Source organism: Talpa occidentalis, unplaced genomic scaffold (assembly GCF_014898055.3).
Source record: "Talpa occidentalis isolate TD23 unplaced genomic scaffold, MPIMG_talOcc4v2.1 talOcc4.119, whole genome shotgun sequence".
In the NCBI taxonomy this organism is placed as follows: domain Eukaryota; kingdom Metazoa; phylum Chordata; class Mammalia; order Eulipotyphla; family Talpidae; genus Talpa; species Talpa occidentalis.
The window spans coordinates 33,905-46,626 of record NW_023601201.1 but is presented as its reverse complement, the minus strand read 5'-3'; the positions used below and the strand labels follow the sequence as shown (position 1 = coordinate 46,626).

Here is a 12,722-nt window from a genome sequence, read left to right as displayed (position 1 = left end):
TCCAGACATTGTGTACTCCTTTCTTATAATCCTGTGGCTCTCACTAGAGTTTGGGTCCTTATCACTCTCATCTGTTGCCATAACATCATGCAGTAGAATTATTTGCCTTCATTTCTCTCCTGGCTGAATCTATTTTTGTCTCACTTGACAAAATAATCTTCACAAATTACCACTCTAACCACACTACTTCCAGTTGCTCCTCACAACTCTTCAAAGCTCTACTGAACTTGTGATTTGGCTTCCCCAATTTCTGTGAAAATGCAACTGTGGTTAGCACAATAACAGCCAACTGAACTAACTGTGATCTGCTGGGCCTTGAGAGCCAACAATCTGATTATAGGATGAAAACTTAGATATCTGCCTCCACATTGTTACTTTGTAAATATGATCAGATAATAGAATTTAAAAAGCAAAGTCAATGCCAATTTTCTTATTGACCTTTTTCTTTTTGAGAAAATAGGTAATATTGGTTGTAAGAATATGCTTGTTTGTCTGAGTCAATGGAGTTATTTTTTATTTTGAATGATTTTGAAAAAGATGTGGCTGTAACCATTTTCCTTTTTTAAAACGCTTCTCTCCCAATTTTTTTTTTCCTGAATTGATCCTTTATAAGAAAAGATTGGGGCCCATCATAAAAGTTCTCATTCCCCAACTACCTCCCTGGATATGCCGCTTATCACAAGAATCACACAGGATCTCCATCACATATATCCATCACTCAGTCATTCTGATGACATTTATAAAAAATATATTCTATTTTTTTTAGCACAACTTTAGAGTCACAGATAAATTGAATAGTAAGTCCCCACATATTCCTGTCTCCATACATGCATAACCTCCTCCACTAGGGAGAATCCTGCATGAAATGGTACTTTTGCTACACTTGATGAATCTATGTTGATATACATCAGTCAAAATCTATAGTTTATAGGGTCACTTTCGGTATTATATATTCTATGAATTGGACAAATACATGGTGACAAGTATCCTCCATTGTGGTATCAAAAAAGATGGATTAAGCCTCCTAAAAATCCTCTGTGCTCTTTCTGTTCACCCTCCTCCATTCCATAGCAACCACTGATCTTTTTACTGTCTCTATAGTTTTGCCTCTTCCAAATTGTCATGTAGTTGGAATCATAAAGTATGTAGCCTTTTCAGTTTGACTTCTTTTATTAAGTGATATGCATTTAAATTTCCTCTATGTCTTTTAATGGCTTGACGGCTTTTTTAAAAATAGCAGTTTACTTATTCATTCACCCACTGAAGAGCATCTTAGTTGCTTCCATTTTAGCAATTATGAATAAAACTGAATCTGACTGGCTTTTTGCCATGCAAACAAACCTACCTAGGCTGATAAGACCAATGAGACTGTGGTAGAAATTCAATTAATAACACTATTAATTATTGCTTCTGTATGGAATTTGTCTTTGAGCAGGATACTTGCTAACAACTCCCAGGCACAGCACTGCATCAGAAAATTCAGATCTGCGCATGTTTCAGGGATACCAGATTTCTCTCACAGAAATTACTCAATTGACTGCCACAAATATTTACTAAGTATATTCATTGTTCAATTGGATGATGATGTGACTAAGATGAAGCTTAGAGGAGGTCAGAAGGCCCATTACTATCCCCAATAATGACCATATATTGAGCAAGTACTAAGTGCCAAGCACTGTGCTAAGCATAGCATTTAATTCCCACAGTGACCAAATAAAAACATTTTATAGAATAGGAAACTGAGGTTTAAACATATTAAAGGAAAATCCTCCCCAGCTGAACTGCAGAAATTTGAAGAGTAGTAGGACAACCTGAAATACCCTCGTCCACTTGATGGGGTTGATAGAGAGCTACTCATTGGATTCACTGCCCAAATAATGCTCTCTTTTACTTGCCTTTAAAGTCAAGGGCAGGATCCAGAATGCAAAGGGAAAACTCCCTCTTGGATTCCACTTACACACAAATTACAGAAAGTATATCAGGCCTTATTCTAGAAAGGAACTTGGATACCCTGCTGACAAAGAATTTGGTCTCCCTGAATTAGAGCAACATGAATACATTACACATCTGGAGAATCACTATTTAGGAGGGTTAGGGAAGGAGGAAGGCATTCTGGGCCTTTGAGGCAGCAGACTCTGTAGTCTTTGGCTCAACCTAACCCAGGAGCTTTCTGTGACAAGCCACTTATGATATGCTGTCTGAAAAAACGGGTAGGTGGGGTAGGGAAGAACAGTCACTGCAACAAAATTGCAAAATGCTAAAGCAAAAAACAAAATCAAAAACAAAAACATAAACCCAAAACATTAAAACTAATATAAACACAAAAACAGATTATTTAACAATAAAAAATGTAATAGGTATCTATTCACCAGAGCTGACCTATCTACTGTCATGGATGTATGTCTAACCTACTGGCAACAGGAACACCTAATTGAGCGCCATTCCTCATGGAGACCATTCAACTAATTGGTGGTGTTGGTGATATTGGACTCCTTCCATCCTCTAAGTGTCAGTGATTCTTCTTGACCAGAACGGACACATACATTATAGGGTTTGATTTGTCTTTCTAGCCCCATTACCCAAGGGCTTCCAGAATGCTTCTTCTACTAACATAGACTCCAGCATCACAAAGGAGCAAGGGATTCACTTTACAGACAGTGAGGCATGCTATCGGCATATGACCATTGGATCCACTAATCCTATTAGAGACTACTCCAGAAATTGCCAGCCAGATTCATTAATGGAATGAATCGATGCTACGGTGCCAGCTTAGAAGGGATACCATCGTTCAGAATGCAGTATGCACCATTAAAAAATGACCATTGAGTAGGGATGTGTCCCCAGTAAGTATAATTCACGGGTCCAGGAGTCAAGGGGCAGGGGGAAGGTAGGAGCAAAAGACAATGCATACCATCATTCCCAGCAACCCACTCAGGATATTTATGCTTTTGACTCCAGAAAACCTGTCTACAATGTTAGAGATTCTGGTTCTCAGAGGGAGAAACTACTACCAGGAGTCACAGAAAACATCCCACTCAATGATAACTACTGCTTGTTCTTGCTCACTGGGGGCTCCTTGAGCAAACAGACCAAGTAGAGGAAGCAGAGGAATTAGTCTCTAAGTAGGAACGACTTGCCTTGATCAGGAGGAAAGTGGACTGCTTTTACACAGCAGGGCTGGGAATATTTTGTTTGACTTCCTGGTAATTCGCTGGGTATGTCTGGATTCTTCCCCGGCCAAAATGACCAATGACTGTGATGATAAACCAAGTGCATGGAGAGGGCATGGCAACCAGGGATGCTGAAACCTCAGGTTAATCACATACAGTATTGTAACCCAATGTTACCTCAATTAAAAAAATAAAATATATTTTAAAAGTAAATAAAGAAAAATAAACCTCAAGGATAAAGATCCTGCCTCCCCAACTGGCCAGCAGTAGTGCCAGCGGAGGCTGGGGGAAATTGAGAATGCGGAGTAGACAGTTACCATCAAGTTCAGTTGTAACAACTGTGGCTGTGGTTTGTGTCATTAACCTGATTTTAAGTTTCCCCAGGGAACTGAGGAATCCAGGGGTACATATTCCTAGTCAGATGAATTTGTTATACTGAGTAGATCCGAACCCATAGAGGTGGACTGTAGCATACATCATGGTGCACTCCCTAGAATTCCTCTTCAGGACATGGGCACTCACTCCTCCAGCTGCTGGGTACTGCTGTTTTGTTGGGGGCCTGGCGCCCAAGAACTGCCCTTGGCTGAAGGGGATTACCTTGCTGGTCCCAGAAGAGTATACCCTTGCTGATTAGCCAGGTTCTAGTTAACATGAGGGTCCAAAGGCCCGGCCTTCTTGCCTCCATTTGGGACCTTTCTGGAGGGCCAGCCCTTCAGAGCAGAGGCCTCTGTTGTGACTACATCACAATTCCACATCTCCCTCTGTCATCCTGTCCCCTAGACTCCCTCACAGATTTTTTTTCCAGAGCTCACATCCCAATAATCCACCTGCATACAAAAAAATGCATCTCACAATCTGTTTCCTAGGAAACCAAACTTACAACACTGGTGATTGGACTTGTGAGGAGCTGACTCCACTAGCTTTTTGTGATTACCAACCATTGCTGCCTTGAGAGGCAAAAGGGAAGCTGAGGGGTGGGAATTGCAGAAAGGTGGCAGGGAAATCTCAGAAATACCCCCTTGCACCTTTGGCTAGTAGTGGGATATTCAGGGCAACAGCAGCAACAGGAGAGAAGCCAGAAATTCTACAAATTCAGACATTTCTCTCAGTGGTTCTCCTGGAAACTGAGGTCCAAGGACCCTTCTTATTTGCTCTTTCATGCAAGTTTTGATGATGCCTTTCATGGGCATTTTTGAGTAGCCTCCTGTTATGCACTCAGCAAAAGGAATGAAAATAAAAATGCTGCTTCCACTCTGCTCTCAAATGTCTCCCCAAAGAGAAACTAAGGGATATTTCTCAAGCAGGATGTGGCTTAACATCTTTCCTTTACGATATATTTTTAGCAGCCCGCAGTAAAAGGTAGCTTTATCCAGAAGGAAGTTTTATCAACCTCAAAATCATTTCTTCACATTTCAATTTTCTTCAACTTTTAAAACGCATCCTTATATTCTATTAGTCACCCCGAAGACATTTAGAGCAGACCAGAAATAAAGTTCGAGTGACAAAGAATGAATCAGATGATATCTCCTTGTGGTTTGGGGACCCAGCACAAGGTGAGAATTGGGCTGTGTATATTTTAGCCAGATTTTCCACAGTCCCAAATGTAAAAGTCTTTAGATTTTAAGGTCACAGTGCAGTAGGGGCACATGTCAGTTATAAGAGTAAAGAAATTGTCAGTGGAGTGTCACTGCTGTTTCTCCCCTGCCATCATCATACAAAGGGGACTGGAGAGAGCAGGCCCATTTAATAGGCTAAAAGACATTGGGCTGCTTCTGTCTCTGTCCCTTCCATCCCCAGGGCCTTCTCAGAGACTCATTCTCCAGGTCAGAGGAAATAATGACAGGAGATTGGCACCTGGTTTAATGCTCTCCTGTCAGCCAGAAATTAGGGCGTGTGTCAACTGGTGCACAGAGAAGATGACTGGAGGTACTAATTCAGCCAGTCCCTGGATGCCTGTCATACAAGGAAGGACTGATCAGTAAGTTGGGTGTTGTCTGCACCACCTGAGAAGATTCAGGTCACTAAAGGTCTGTTTACCACAAGATGCATCAATGCAATGTCCCATTGACTGAACAGTCAATTTCCTGATGAACTGACTGTCCTCTTTTCTCTTACAAAGGCTGAGTTAGCAATTGTGCATCTCCGCCAGCAGATGATTACTCAAGGCTGGAAGATGATTACTCAAGGCATAAGCACAAGTAGCTTGGAGCCTTGCTCTGGTCTTGTATCCCTTGCTCTTCCCCATCCTGACCCGCCTTTCTTCTTTCTCTAGCACTATTCTCTGACCCCTTTCCTAGAAGCTGGGATGGGAATTTTTTTTTCAGAAGGCCTAGAAACCTTCTTTTATCAGACTAGCCCTACTGAAAAGCTCCTCTGCACCATGACCTATGTGCACTAACAAGCAGGATGTGGTGATGCTGAGAAATCCCACCACGCACTCTCAACATGTGCTGGGTGGCGTAAGCCAAGCAGCACATTCACACACCCACGCCGCTCTCATCTGCTCACTCCTAGGTCTGGCAACCTTGCCCCCCACTCCTGCCCCAGGAGATATTTTATACTGGAGTCCAGAAAGCTTTATTTCATTTTCACTGAGAAACTATTTTAACCCATGAGGATTGTTGCAATCTGACAACATGCCCACCCTCAGATTCAGAAAGCTTTCTGGTTCAACAGGAGGAGACAGGGCTGTGGTTCACCACAGGCAAAGGCATTTTCTTGAACATTTTTCTGTACCTTTATCTTGTTTGCCATGTCCTTCCATCAGAAGCCTTTCCACTGTCTTCACGTCCTACAGCCTCTTTCAGTCCTATGTTCTAAGTCCAATGGCCTATGGAAGAGATGAAACAAGATCACCGCTGTAGTGGAAGGAGCTGGTAAGAGATCACTTTATGATTAGATTGTTTCTAGAAAAATCTCTCTACCTTGACAAAATTCTCTGTGATAACCTAGGATGGAAAAAAGCTCCACCATTTGGTGTGATACATATAGTGGTAAAAGCATGTGCAGAAGCAGCATAGAGGAAAAGTTAAAATATCCTTATTCCCCTCTATTCTTTGTTTTTTTCTTTGAAGGAGAAGTAGTCAGGAACCCCCAGACAGTAGGCAGTAGAGTGTGAAGTTGAAATACAATCCACAAAACTGTTAGGGTTAGGACAGTATGGACCCTGGAGTCAAATATAGATGTTAGGTTTTGCTCCTTGCTAGCTGTGAGGCCTTGGGAAAATGCCTTCATCTCTCTGCGCTGGGATTTCCTCATCTATAAAAGTAAGAGAAACATAAGTACCTATTTCACAGGCTTGTTGTGAGGAATGGATGAGTTAATGTGCTTGAAGCTCTTAGCACAGTCCCTTGTGTATATTAAATGCTCCATAAACATTACTTAGTGACAAGTTTATACATCCATCTGGTAAAAGGAGTCTTTTCGTCTTTCCAGGTAGACATAAAAGTAGATGAAAAACAAAACTCAAGAGATGGGATGAGGGAGGAAAAGAAAAAAACATGGGGCTCGAAGAATGAAGGAAGGGGAAAAGCAGAGGCAGAGCCCTGGGGCAGATGGCATTGTCTTCCAAGTGTGTCCCTGGGTCAAGTGAAAGGCTTCTCCCCTGAGAAGGAGTAAGTTGTGGATTCCAAAGAAGATGCATTGCCAGGGTCTCATAGGAACCAAAAATGAGACCATTAACAGGGTTTCTGAGAAGACTGAGAAGCTTCTCAGAAGTGTGGAGGACAGACACCCCATAATATCACAGGAGATAATGCAGCATCAAAAGTGGGTACCCAAGAAAGTCAATGCCTACATTTGAAACCTGTTTTTACATGTTACTATAAAATATGCAGAATTTTCTGGTGATAAAATTTCTTTTTTTCAAATTTTTATTTTACATATTTTTTACTGTAAAAATGAAGCAAAAGTATCAACCCAGCCTTTCACATATTTAAGAATGCGGGACAGGGAGAACTATGTTATTTGATTATATTCTGTACCACTGATTACCTAGATGGGGGTGCCTTTGACCAGCGAAATTTCAGGTGAACAAGCAAGGAGGGAACAGACAAGTCAAGCAGAGGGAAGACTGTCAAACATTCCAAATGTGAAGACAGCATGGTTTGTGTGGACTGCAACAGTGATAGGGTGTTACCGGAGGATGATGCTGAGGGCAAGTTCTAGGGAGGGACAATGAGTCTTGCCCCGGTACTTGAACATGATCTTTCTAAGCTGTGAGCAATCACTGAATGTTGTTGAGCAAAGAGATGTCAGCTTAGAAACACACTGGAGAATGATTTTAAAAGGGCTGCAATTGGACAGTGGGAAAAATATCCAAGCCCTCCTGTTTAGGCAGGACTGTGAAGACCTTGCTAACACGGAAGGAACGCAGGAGGTGGGGTGATTTATGTTGTGGAAGTGAAGCCAGAAGGAAAAGTGATACTCCTTGGGTTCGGGTTTGGGTGCTGAAGGCATGAGGGTGCTTCAAGAGATAGCACAAGCACAATGGGAAATATGACTTTCTTTTTGGTTCTAGGATGGAGAGGAGGGGCTGAGTGTCTGGGGGAAGGTGTGCATATGTGAGTAAAGGAGTGGAATTAGTGAAAGACACTTTCCGAAGCTAAATGGAAAAGGCATTTAGCTTATCTGCTGTTTTATATTATCTTTGTCACATCTCCTCTTCTTTAGAGAGGGAATATTTAAAGAGACTCCAAAGGCAGAACATCCAACTAATGTTTACTAAGTGCTTCCCTTGTTGCTTCTTTGGATGGTTGAGTACTTTACTTATATTACCTCATTTTATTCTTAAAACAGTTTCATGAAATGAATATTATCATTTCTAGTTTACAGATGAACAAATTGAGATTCAAAGGGATTAAGTAATATGCTAAAAGCCAGACAGTTAATAATGGTAGAACCCATAGCACTCTTAAAGAATAGAGAAAATTTCAGGAAAGAATTTTTATTGTTCCTATTTCTGGGGTGAGGAAGATAGGCTGATAAGAAATTTGGATGAACAAATGCACTTTGGTAGTATTAACACTATACATTTACTGCATGTTCATGCTTTCAAAGCATGTTCACATACCTCATCTCAGAATCCTTCAGAATATGTACTTGAGGCAGCCAAGGCAGAGCCTAATGTTTCTATCAGTCAATGAGCAAACATCTGCTGGGGGTCACCACTGACATAGGGTCACTGTTCATAGGGTGTTTGCTGAAGTTTCATTCATGGTCCCCCTCCAAGGTGTTTAGAGCTTCGCAAAGAGTGGAGACAGGGGCTATGGGACAGCAGAGGGCTGGCAGGCCAAGTGCTACATAGATACTATCAACCATTCATTTACAAAGGTTTTTCCAACATTCTAGTGTCTCTGGGGCAATGGTCCTCAAATGGAGGAATGATTTTGACCCCCTGCGGACATTTGGCAGTGTCTAGAGACATTTTTGATTCTGAAGACTTTGGGGGGAGGGTGCTGCTGCTGACTAGTGGGTGGAGGGCAAGGGTGCTGCCAAATAGCCTAGAGGCACAGGATATTCCCCACAATAAAGAATTATCTAGCCCAGAATGGCAATAGCATCAAGGTCAAGAAAGTTGCTCTAGGGCTATATGATTACTTGATTTGAGTTTAATTTTAAAATAGTGATAAAACAACAGATACCCTGAAAATTACTACACACTAAATTTTAACACATTGTACTCACCAAAAGATTAATTTGTGCTGCCAAATAAATGCTATTGTGGTGAACTTGGACTAAATCTTTCTGGCACAGTGATTATAAAGGAGAATAATTTCTTAACAAGATTACCTACCATGCTGAATAGCTGAAGATTTTGATGAGCGGTTTTTTTTTTTCCAATTTAACCATTTCTGACAACTTTTTAAAAAATTTAACCATTTCTAACTACTTGCCTGTATGTATCATGCCTTTTTCAATAAAATGCAGAAATAAATTTGGAAGCTGAAGGTGATACAAGACTACAGCTGTCATCCACAACACTCAAATCTCATGTCTCGTATTTGCCAAACAGCCAAATTGATGGACTTTAAAAGTAAATGTAACTTTGAACCCATAAGTTTGAATTCATGAAATTCTGATCTCATTTCGGAAAAAAAATAAAGCCTGTGCCTATATTAAAAAGAGGTTTGAAAACCTCTGGTGCAGGGCATAAGATCCACAACCTGGCCCTCTAACTGTGTTATTTAGACCATCGGGGCTCTTGACACAGTTCTTAATACAAATGCAGGTCCCACCCAGACCTACTGAATCAGGATGCGTATTTCATACTCTTTAGATTGTGAGAAGCCTAGCCTATAGAACTTCACAAAAAAGGAATCAAGTAGGACTTATGGCATAAGCAGTAAGGACTGCAAGCAAGGTGGGATTTCAGCAGGGCATGATTTGAATTAACTAGACAGGGAAATGTGGAGAGGGCATTTCAGGTGGGGGAAGGGGTAGGATGAAAGGGCCAGAAATAGACCACCCTGGCCAGACAGAGGGGTTCTGGTAGTAGGACACTTAGAAACAATTTGAAGAATTTTGGGGTGGGGGGGGGTTCATGGGCTGAGAGAGGTGGGCAGTTAGCTGGCTCCCCCACTTCAGGACTGCTGCATGGGGGCCACTTCAGCCCCCCCTTACCTTGTTGCCAGAGCAGCCTCCACGGAATTCCGGGTGAGGATTGCCAACTGCTTCACCACCATGAATCAATTAAATCTTCAATAGCCCCAAGAAGTTGAGGCTCATTATCTCCATTTTCTAGATGGGGAGCCAACCACTTCCGAAGCTGCAATTACTGAAGGTCAGAGGGCACCTGAGGCAGGAAGTCTGGTCTGTAACAGTACATTCTTGGCCCTCCTGCTTCTCCCTCATGAGGGGGCACAAAGAGGAGCTGCTTGCAGCTGCTTTCTGAGCTTAAGGGGCTCTAATGATTCCTGGCAAGGAGAAAAAGGGGCAGTTAGCAACTTCATGTAGGCTGGACTCCAGGGAAATCCTCGTGCAGGGGAGGGGCAGGCTGCTGAGAAGGTTTTTCTGGAAAGATGCTGGGACAGGGCAGTCTCTGGGGTGTGAGAGGGAGCTGCTGGGGAGGGTAGAAGAGGAGGCAGACACAGAGGGGACGGACGTCTGCCAGCTGAGGTCTCTGGGGGACTATTCCTAAGAGAACGTGGAACTATAATAGCTTCCAGTCAGGCAACATGAAAACGTCAACTGAGTCAAGAGTCACCTAGTTTTCTTAATAATACAAATAGGCCTAACTGAAGGCTATGTGTCAGCTGAACTCTTTACAGGCCCACATAAAAGCCCCGGGAAATAGAATGTGCACTTTGGCTGCTGGCCTGAAGCATTGATTCCAAATGGGCCCTCCTGACCTGTCCTGCTTTTGCAAGGGTCAGCTTTCTCTTGACCTTTTGAAAGACCCGAGAGATTTAGCGAAGGTAATGAGCTTGACTCTAGTCTAAGGACTGGTAAATACCAAAGGGATAAAGAGAAGAGTCGGGGCAAATTGCTCCATCTCTTCAGGGTCACCTATTCTGAAGATGGAAGACTGCGACGACCCCCTGGCCCTGAGCTGCTTCGCGCATATGTTGACATCCAGCTGGGGGCCCTTAACTCTGCCTGAAGCTGATTCGTCAACTCTTGGGGGCTGAGTATGTTGAGGCCCCGCCTCTCCTTGATTCTGCTCTTTGATTCCTAGTTAATGACTCCCAGCTGTGCAAGGTCTTGAGTTTGTTCAAACTTTCTGAGAAGACTCTGAAACCTGAGCTCTTTATGAGGCCCGCTGTGAACACCTTTGGGAACAGAGCAAGTGCTGCTGCATCCTGATGGAGCTGCACCATGGCCTGCAGCATCACTACAAAGTGTGGGGGACAGAAGCTGAAGGTGCCTGGTGGTGGGGGAACCAGGAATTCACCCCCACCTTTGGCCTCTCAGGCCTCCTGGACAGGTCTCAGGCACATATCTGTCCCTATATTCAAGGAATGATGTTTGGGACAGTTCTCAGTCTAAAGAGCCTAGGACTTCACCAGTGCAGAGGGATATGGGTTCCTTGCCTCTCTCCCAAATTCATGAAATGAAGTCTGGGATATTAAACTCTTCCTGCCAGCTGCAAAACACCAGGAGAAGGTAATATTAATCTGAGAACACCTTAGTATATGGAGACTGTTTGGGTTCTTTGGCAGTACAGCTAACAGAGAAGTTGGCAAAGGTGGGGAGAAGTGTGGAGATAAAAGGGGAGTCCCAAAGTTTACCTGGTTAAGGGATGCCACAGGAAGGGGTGCATGAAAACCTCTGGAGGAGTAATTCAGGATAGTCAGGGCAAAAGAGAAAAAGGATTTTGTAGTACAGACAGGCGGCAGGGCGGGCAGGGGTGCTGAGGGGGCCAGGAGGCTGGCAGGCCTCCCACCCTCTAGCGAATCTGATGCTTTTCTCTTTGGGCCTTCTCTGGTGTTCTCTTCCTCTCATAGCCATCCTTGCCCTCATAGCTGTCCTTCCGTTTTCTGCCGCCCTTACATACTAAGCCTCCAGGCTCAGGTGTGGCCACTTTTGCATGCCCACACCATGTTCCAGGTGTCCACCATCAGGCATACGTACACTGAGCACATGCTCCCAAGTGTCTGCTGCAATCAAGGCCACAGGTGATAGCCACAGAGGCCAGGGGCGTAAAAGCCTGGCCATTTCATTTATTCTACAGAGTTCAATAAAGTTCAAAGCTAAGTAGCAACCCAGCCCCAGCCCCAGCCCCAGCCCAGGTACCTGTTCATGGTGCCTTGGATTGGAAGCCAGTCATGGGGTGTAGACTGCATCCTGATCTGCAGAGGCAGGGCAGGGCTGAAAAGGTGACAAGACACGATTCACTGCTGACGGTTTGAGCTCTCAGGGGCCAGTGTGGCCGTGGGGACCTGGGGAGTTTCAAAACCTGAAGCCCTAGACAAGTATAGTGTAGCCATGTAATAGAATACCACAAAGCCATTAAAAACCACACTATTTTTAAAAAGCCCATACTGTTCTTTAACACTACTGAAGTATATGGGGAAATTCTATCAATACATTTGAAATTGAAAAGCTGTGAGTTTATAAACAATGCATGGAGATTCCACTTTCTTCGTTGAACACACACTGGAGCTGTGGTATACTGAAAGGACACTAACACATCAGCACTGGTTAGCTCTGTGTAGGGCAAGTGGGTAATATCTATTTTCCTTGTTTTTCTGTATGTTCCCAATTTTCTATCATAAACATGCCTTGCTTTTGTAAATAGAAAGGACCAGAAGTGTTTACTTAAATGGTAGCTCTGGTTCTATTTAAACTGGTTGTGGTATTGGAAGTGTCAGGTCAGTGAGCTGTGGGCCAATGAGGTGGGGGCTTGGAGATGACTGTTACTCTCTAAAAGCATCCATTTCCCCCTTCTTCATTCCTCAAGCACTTCAATTTTATCTGTATCATACTCCATATCTTCCATTTGCCCTTCTAGACCCTCTTCCTGCTTCCCTCTTCCTCACTTTGAGCCCCGGGAGGCCCACCTTTATGTATGACGTTAAAAGCTCTAGTTGGATTCAGCTAATAGAGGCAGGA

At 43.3% G+C, this 12,722-nt stretch overlaps 1 long non-coding RNA gene across 1 annotated transcript; it reads right to left on the bottom strand.

The window, feature by feature from the left end:
• Positions 1 to 5,912: 5,912 nt before the first annotated feature.
• On the bottom strand, positions 5,913 to 11,972 carry LOC119239791 (uncharacterized). The gene is made up of 3 exons (XR_005124001.1): positions 11,904 to 11,972; positions 9,792 to 10,084; positions 5,913 to 6,000 (listed from the first exon to the last, which is right to left on the bottom strand). It is a non-coding gene; the product is annotated as an uncharacterized LOC119239791 (long non-coding RNA).
• Between the last annotated feature and the right edge of the window lie 750 nt (positions 11,973 to 12,722).